At 24.1% G+C, this 9,011-nt stretch overlaps 1 protein-coding gene across 1 annotated transcript in view; it reads left to right on the top strand.

Annotated features, from left to right (window-relative positions):
- Positions 1 to 9,011, top strand: part of trx (trithorax) — a 96,317-nt gene continuing 87,306 nt past the window's right edge. The window contains exon 1 of the mRNA XM_065499013.1: positions 1 to 979. The gene's annotated coding sequence lies outside the window, so the exon portion shown is untranslated. The remainder of the gene's footprint in view (positions 980 to 9,011) is intronic.

Raw genomic sequence — 9,011 nt, 5'->3', positions numbered from 1 at the left:
TTAGAGCGTACGTATAAAAGTGCCATACGCAAGAAAAACGAAAGAATAATAAGTGAAAAGTAATGAAAAAATAAAATAGAAACGAAAAAAACGGCCTGGCTTTAAAGTTTTTACACAAAATTATGCTTAAAATCGCTAGTAAAGTTAAAGAAATTAATTAAATCTACAAATTTACTAACTCTTGTATGGAAATTCAATAAAATATAAAGAAAATTACAACATTTTGCAAGTAAAATCATCAATTGAAAAAAAAATTTTGTGAAATTTCGTAGCTGTGTATGAGTGTGAAAATCAAAAAAAGAAAAAGTAGCAACAACAACAACAACACGAAAAAAGAAGAAGCATACAATAAAAATTATATATATTTTTTTTCATCAACTATCGTGTTGTACGTAGTATAAAATAAAAAGAAGGAAAAAATATCAAATAAAATCATTCAAAAACGAGTAATTTTTCTTCTTCTTCATCATCATCTTGCATTCTCTTTGTACGTGTGAGTTTATTTTGTGTATGTGTGTAAAAAAAAATAAACGAGTTTTTATTATGAAAAATTGAAGAAAAAAAAAAGAAATATTGTTATTTTGGTATAAGTTTAAATAGGTGTGATATATGTTTTTTTTGTGGAATAAAAGAATAATTAATGTATGTACATGTATGTAGTATAGAGCGCGAATTATAAGAAAATCTGAGAAAATACCAAAAGTGAAAAATTAGTGAAAAAAGAAAAAAACAAACAAAAGTTTTACAAAATTAAAGTAAAACTAAAACAAATTCTTTGCAAAATAATAAAAGGAATACCTATCTACTTCAAAGAAAAAATTTTATTTTGGAATCCACCTGGTTTCGTTGTTTTTTTGCATAAAAACGACCAGGTAAATCTTCGTCAACAGTGTTGCATTTTTGCTCGTTTCTCACTATTTTGCTGCTACACACAAATAGTTTTGGATTAATTTTTTTCATATTCATCTGCAAATAAAAGGTAAGTTTTATTTATTTTCATTTAATAAACATTATTTTCTTATTTCCATTCAATAATCCATTTCCATCCCTCCCCAAAAAAAATACCTATGTAGAAAAAAATCTTGTCAACTTTTCGTTTTATTTATTTTTTTTGTTGTTTCTTTTTATTAAAAAAAAAAAAAACTTCTAGTTCAACTTTTTGTTTTGTTCGTTTTTTCTTCTCAAAAATATAAACTTCTCTTTTTTTCTTTCGCATAGTTTCGTTATTTTAGCAGAGTGTGAGTTTTTAAGAGAGCAAAAATTTGCCGCAAAATTTTTGTTGTTATTTTGTTCGTATTATTTTGATTTTTTTTTGTATTGTTGTTGTATTTTATCGTTTCAAAACAAACTACAGAAAAATAAAAAAAACTTGTAAATACGAAACAATATTCTATGGATACAAAAAAGACACTTGATACTTGATTAACGAATAAATGTTTAAAATGTCAAATATTAATTAATTTTATAATAAACGCAAATTTTTAATAATTAAAATTCTAAACATGAATCGCAAATGTAAAAAAACATTGATCCCAAATTCAACTAAAAATCACCAATTATAAAATATTTTATTTTTCGTAAAATCTGTTTATTTTCACGATTATTGCTAATTTAATAAAATTTCACATACAAATACCATTTTTGCAAAAAACGTCAGTTTAAAAACTTGAGGAAAATTTCTCAACTTTTAGTTTTACTCTTAAAAATAGGGTTTCTTACAGAATTTTACTAAAAGTCCAAAAAAAAAATATTTTACAATTTTGAAAAAATTAGAATAATTCTCTAATTTTACTGCAAATCGCTAATTTCCGAATTAAATTTAGCAATTTTATATAAAAATTTTACTTTTTATTTTAAAAATGCCAATTTAAGAAAAATTTACTTTTGCAAAAAGTCCCTATTTACTCATAAAAGTAGATGGATGATATTCTCTTAGGATTTCACAAAAAATCTACAATTAAAATCATCAAATAATTCTCTTAAAAATATTAGTATTATAAAAAAATTTTAATTTCACATAAAAAAGAAAATTTTATTTAAAAAATAAACGCCAACTTCCAAAAGTCTACATTCTAATTCAGAAGATTTTATAAAAAATATACAATTTTAACAAAAAATCCCAACATTTAAAATATTTTTTCAAAAACGACAAATTTAGAAAAAAGCTATTTTACCAAAAATCTGCAAATGTATACAAAACTCCTATAAGTTTCGTAAAAAATCACAAATTAAGCAATTTCTGACAAAACATGTCTGCCAAAAAACCTTTATAAAAATAGCAAAATTTTAAATGTTTCTTAAAATCGCAAATTTAACAAAATTAGTTTCATAGAAAATCTCTTATTACAATAGAAATTTACCAATTTTACATAATTTTTTTTTTTTTAAAAAAACGCCAATTTAGAAAAAACGTTATTTTTCAAAAAGTCTGCAAAAGTACGGAAAACGCCTATTAGATGAGTAAATAAACTTAAATTTCAACACGAATTGGGCTATTTCACGTAAAACGTGTATAATTTTCAATAGTCTACATTGAATTTGATAAAAAATCGACCATTAAGCCAAAAAATCTCTTATAAAAGTCCCAAAATCTGTAATGTTTCTTAAAATCGCTATAATTAACAAAACCGCCAATTTAAAAAAAAATTAGTTTCGTAGAAAAAATTTCTTATTATAACACAATTTTAACAATTTCACATAAATTTTCCAATTTTTTTATTTTTTTTTTTCAAAAACGCCAATTTAGGAAAAACGCTATTTACCATAAAGTCTGCAAAAGTACAGAAAACGCCTATTAGTTTCGTAAAAGATCTCAAATTTCCCCATAAATTAAACAATTTCATATAAAACATATCCAATATTCAATACTCTACACATAAAAATAGCTACGGTCATTCAATTTGATAAAAAATTCTACAATTTAGTCAAAATTTTTTTTATAAAAATCGCAAAATCTAAAATGTTTCTTAAAATCGCTATAATTAAAAAAATCGGCAATTAAAAAAAAATTAGTTTCGTAGAAATCGTAGAAATTTCACATCATTTTTTTTTTTTCAAAAACGCCAATTTAGAAAAAACGTTATTTACCATAAAGTTATCAAAAATACGGAATATTTACTACAATTTTAGTGTCATTAAAAATCTCCAATTTCATAACAAATTTAGCAATATCACTTTTTTCTCAAAAAAACGCCAATTAAGAAAAAACGCTATTTTCCAAAAAGTGTGCTAACTCGAAATTTTAAAAAAAATTTTAGATTCATTGAAAATCTTTAATTTCTCCACATATTAAGCAATTTCACATATTTTTTTTTTCAAAAATCGCCAATTCAGAAAAAACGCTATTTTGCAAAAAGTCTGAATAAGTACACAAAGCTCCAATTTTATTTTCATAAAACATCTCAAATTTCACTTAAATTAAGAAATTTCACACAAATTTTCATTTTATTTCAAAAAACGCCAATTTAGAAAAATCGCTATTTTCCAAAAAGTCCACTAAAGTCTGAATAAGTACACAAAGCACCAATTTTATTTTCATAAAAAATCTCAAATTTCACTTAAATTAAGAAATTTCACACAAATTTTCATTTTAATTCAAAAAACGCCAATTTAGAAAAATCGCTATTTTCCAAAAAGTCTACATAAAACTCGTAATTTAAAATATTGCATAAATACTTCAATTAATCACTATATAGCTCGTTTATAACAATAAAAATTAAAAATCCAGAATTGCCAAACAAAATTTAAAAATACCCAAAACTTCCAAAATCGACAAAATTAAGGGGAAGTTATTTTTTTGATTTTTAAACACATTCTTTAATCCTTCATTTATTTTATAGCTGTTTGTTATAAGAAAAATTAAAAATCTAGAATTCCCAAACAAATTTTCAAAATAACCAAAATTTCCAAAAGCAGTTTTTGGTTTAAAAAATCATAAAAAAGGAAAACGTTTTAGAACTTCATTAATGTAATATATTTCACATTTTTTTTTAACAATATAAGTAGAAAATTTAGAATTCCTAAACCAAAATTCAAAATACCCAAAATTTTCAAAAACACTTTTTGATTTAAAATATCATAAAAATAAGAAGAAGATATTTTAGGCTTTATTGATTTAATATATTTCTCTTTTTTAACAATATAAGTGGAAAATTTAGAATTCCTAAACCAAAATTCAAAATAACCAAAATTTCCAAAAGCATTTTTTGCTTTCAAAAACCATAAAAATAAGAAGCAGACATTTTAGGTAATTTAACAAAGAATTTAAACATTTTGATTAAAAATCTCTTATAACAAAGCATAATGTAAAATTGTTCCTAGTATTGTTATTCTTATCAAAAAAGCCAATTTAAATAAAAAACGCCAATTTCAAAAAAGTTTGCAATTAAACATAAATATAGCTTACAGAATTTTACAAATAATCATAAATTTTTCACACAAATCTCTTCTTACCTATTTATTACTTAATTAATTTCATTTTCATAAAATCGCTAAAATTACAAAAATCGCCAATTTGAAAAAATGGCTAATTTAGTAAAAAAAATCTTTTTACTAAACATATTGCTTAGTTTACAAACAAATTTGTCCATTTAACTTAAAAATTAAAATTTTTACCAAAAATCGCCAAAATGTTCAATTTCTGATAAATAGAAATTCGTGAGATTTTTTTTTACAAAAAATCATAAATTTTGTAAAAACAAGTTGTTATATGTATAAATTTAAATTTCATGTAGGAAAAAAAAAACAAAATAAACTAAAAAAGTTAGACAAAATTAAAATATTTAATAAAAAATAGTAGGTAATAAACGAGTTGTATTTTGTCAAATAAATCAACAATAAGAAGAGTATTCAAAAGAGAAGATAGATTTCAATATGCCACAGAATGTCAAGAAAGCCCTCAAAGAAAAATAAATAAACAATCGTTTGGAGAGCAAACATACCAGATGTTATTAATTAAGAATATTTAGAATATTTTGTTTTAGATATTAATAAAATTATGGATAAAATGCGAAACAACTTGGGAATTATTAATTTTCTTAATTCAATGCAGTATTCAAGAGTCTTGTTCTTGTTTTTAATTAATTCTAAACCAAAAACAAGCTTTTGGAAATTTTGGGTATTTTGAATTTTGGTTTAGGAATTCGAAATTTTTTTAATTTTCTTGTTAAAAAAATGGTTTGCATTAAATTAATGAAGTCTAAAAATTTTTATTCTTATTTTTATGATATTTTAAACCAAAAAATGTTTTTTGGAAATTTTGGGTATTTTGAAAATTTGTTTGGGAATTCTGGATTTTTAAATTTTCTTATAAAAAATAGCTTTAAAATAAATAAATGAATGTTAATTCAAGAAAATTCATGACATTTAGCTGTTATATGATATAATATCTTACAAATGTAAGGCATTTTGCACTAATTTCAGCATTTACTATTTGAGCTATGTAAAGAAAGTTTTTAATTTTCTCTTAAAAGAGAAGCATGCTTATCGTACCTTTATTTTAAATATTATTTTTAGGGCCATTATTACAACTTGCCTTTATAGTAAAAGGTTACTTTAAGCAATAGAAAAAGGTACCCTTAAAGCTAACTTTAACTATAAAGGCAGGTTGTAATAATGGCCCTTAATATCATTTTAAGTAACTAACATTATCAGTTTTATTACCTTTTTAAATTTTCTTAATTTAACCTTACAAAAACCTGTTGACGTTAATTGAGGCTTTAGTGTAATGGTGTGAATTTAAATATTACACGTCAAAATATTTTATAAGTGTTTTATTTGCTTTCAACTAAATACACAGCATCAATAAATTATAAAAATGGATATACATATGTATGTATGTTTAAAAGTATGTATATAGATTTTTAATGAGTGTGAGTCCTCAACAACAACAACAACAACAAACAAATATATTCGTTTAAAAAATTACACCAAACGATTGAGTGAGTGAGTGACTGAGCACGACTGAGTACATGGTGTAAAAACGAAGTAAACATACAATAACAACAAATAATATTGTACACACAAATGAGAACACAACAGTAGTTGAGTAGTTGTATGTATTTTCATAGTAGTAGATAGACAACAATTAAATCAACACCATTATGATCAATATGATCATATAGTTGTTGTTGTTGTACAACAAACAACCAACAACAACTACACAGCATTGATATTAGCAGCTTGCCAGTGTCAGCCAGCAGGCAGGCTGGCGATGGTGAGCAAATAATTTACAAAATAAAATAAATATTTTGTATCTATGTAAGCCAGCTTGTGTGTGAGTGTTTGTATGTTTGAAAGTAAGTAAGCAGGCCGAGCAAGCAATTATAATTAAATCGGGTATTAACTTAATTGTTGCCACTGTCATTATTATTATTATTATTCAAAATTGTTGTTTTGTTTTTTCTTTAGCTTTTTGCATTTTTCAATTGCCATTGCTAGTTGTTGATGTTGGTGTCAGTCTATCAGTCAGTGTTTTTGTTGTTAGATGAGAATTTAAAACTGAGAGAATAATTTAGTTGATAGATGGAAAGATGCCAGATAGTGGAATATGTTAAGGGGAGTAAAATAAGAAAAATAGTTAAGAAAGTTAAAGATCGCCCAGGCCAGGCAAAAAATGGGTGAAGACCAAGAATTGGCGGCATTATTCCTTGAAGAATATTGACAAACTCAACAATAGCTTGCGAAATCATTGGGAGCTACTCAAGCAGAAATTTCAAAACATTTGCAGGCAGCTGGTTTCGGGTACCATACGAATTGAAGCCGAGAGACCTTGAAACACGATTTTGTATGTCTGAAATGCTGCTTGAACGCACCGAATCATTTAAAAATTCTTAAAAAGGTGAAGAAAATACATTAGCATATCATTGATATAATATTTAAAACTATTTTCACATGAAAAACTAAAAAAAAAAAAATTCACAAAAATAAATTCAAAATACCCAAAACGCCCAAAAGCTATTTTTTGTTTTAAAAATTGTTATAAAAACTCCAATTCACAATAGAACTTCATTAATTTTTTCTATTTCACAAGAAAATTTAAAAATCTGGAATTCCCAAAAATAAATTCAAAATTCCCAAAAATTCCAAAAGCTACTTTTAGGTTTAAAAATTCTTAAAAGAAGAAGAAACTGCATTAGCATTTATTTTATAAGAAAATTCAAAAATCTGGAATTCCCAAAAATAAATTCAAAATTCCCAAAAATTCCAAAAGCTACTTTTAGGTTTAAAAATTCTTAAAAAAAGAAGAATACACATTAGCATATCATAGATATAATATTTAAAGCTATTTTCATAAAAAATTTGTAATTCCCAAAAATAAATTCAAAATACCCAAAAATTCCATAAGCTACTTTTAGCTTAAAAATGCTTTAAAAAAGAAGAAAATGCATTAGCACTTTTTTCATATGCTATTTTCACATGAAAAACTAAAAATAAAGAATTCCCAAAAAATAAATTCAAAATGCCTAAAAATTCCAAAAGGCCCATATGCTATTTTTTGTTTTAAAGATTTTTAAAGAAACACGAATTCACTTTAGAACTTCATTAATTTTCTTTATTTTACAAAAAAATTCAAAAATCTGGAATTCCCAAAAATAAATTCAAAATACCCAAAAATTCCAAAATCTACTTTTAGGTTTAAAAATTCTTAAAAAGATAAAGAAAATACCTAAGCATATCATTGATATAATATTTAAAGCTATTTTCACATGAAAAATTAAAAATTTTTAATTCCCAAAAATAAATTCAAAATACCCAAAAATTCCAATAGCTACTTTTAGGTTAAAAATTCTTAAAAAAAGAAGAAAATGCATTAGCACTTCTTTTATATGGTATTTTCACATGAAAAATTAAAAATAAGGAATTCCCAAAAATAAATTCAAAATACCCAAAAATTCCAAAAAGCCACTTTTAGGTTTAAAAATTCTTAAAAAAATAAGAAAATACATTAGCTCCTCATTGATATAATATTTAAAGTTATTTTCAAATGAAAACTTAAAAATCTCGAATTCCCAAAAATAAATTCAACCTAAGCCAAATATACATGGCGCTAAGGTAATGCTATGTATTTGATGGCACCAAAAGGGTTGGGAAGATTCGCCTCACCCGCTTTATGGTCCAGACCTTGCCCCATTCGACTACTATTTGTTTCCATCGATACCGAACGCTCTCTCTGGGATAGGCTTCACTTCAGAACAGATTATCCGATATTGGCTTGATTCGTTCTTGGCCTCAAAATATGAGCTGTTCTTTTGGCTGGGAATCTATATGTTGCCAGAAAGATGGGAAAATGTCATAGCCAACAATGGCAAATACTTTGAATAAATTTATATTGTACAAATGTTTAAAAATAAAAGATAAAAATTTGAAAAAATCAGGCATTTTTAAATCATAAAATTAAATTTTTGAAAAATTCGAGAATCTTTTTAAAGTTAAAAGTTAAAATTCTAGACAATCGTATTTTCTTTTTCATAATTATATTGCAAAAATACTTCAATTGATCACTATATAGCTCGTTTTGAATAATAAAAATTAAAAATCCAGAATTCCCAAACAAAATTTAAAAATACCCAAAACTTCCAAAAGCTACAAAAATTAAGGGGAAGTTATTTTTTTGATTTTTAAACACATTCTTTAATTCTTCATTTATTTTATAACTGTTTGTTATAAGAAAAATTAAAAATTTAGAATTCCCAAACAAATTTTCAAAATACCCAAAATTTCCAGAAGCATTTTTTGGTTTAAAAAATAAGAAGAAAATATTTTAGAACTTTATAATTTAATATATTTCCCTTTTTTAACAAAATAAGTGGAAAATTTAGAATTCCTAAACCAAAATTTAAAATACCCAAAATTTCCAAAAGCATTTTTTGGATTTAAAATATCATAAAAATATGAAGAAGACATTTTAGGCTTCATTGATTTAATATATTTCCCTTTTTTTAACAACATCAGTGGAAGATTTAAAATTCCTAAACCAAAATTCAAAATACCCAAAATTTCCAAAAGCATTT

The sequence above is a fragment of the Calliphora vicina genome, chromosome 1 (assembly GCF_958450345.1).
Source record: "Calliphora vicina chromosome 1, idCalVici1.1, whole genome shotgun sequence".
Lineage (NCBI taxonomy): Eukaryota > Metazoa > Arthropoda > Insecta > Diptera > Calliphoridae > Calliphora > Calliphora vicina.
Note: the sequence above shows the minus strand (reverse complement) of the source record. Positions and strands in the feature narration are given on the sequence as shown.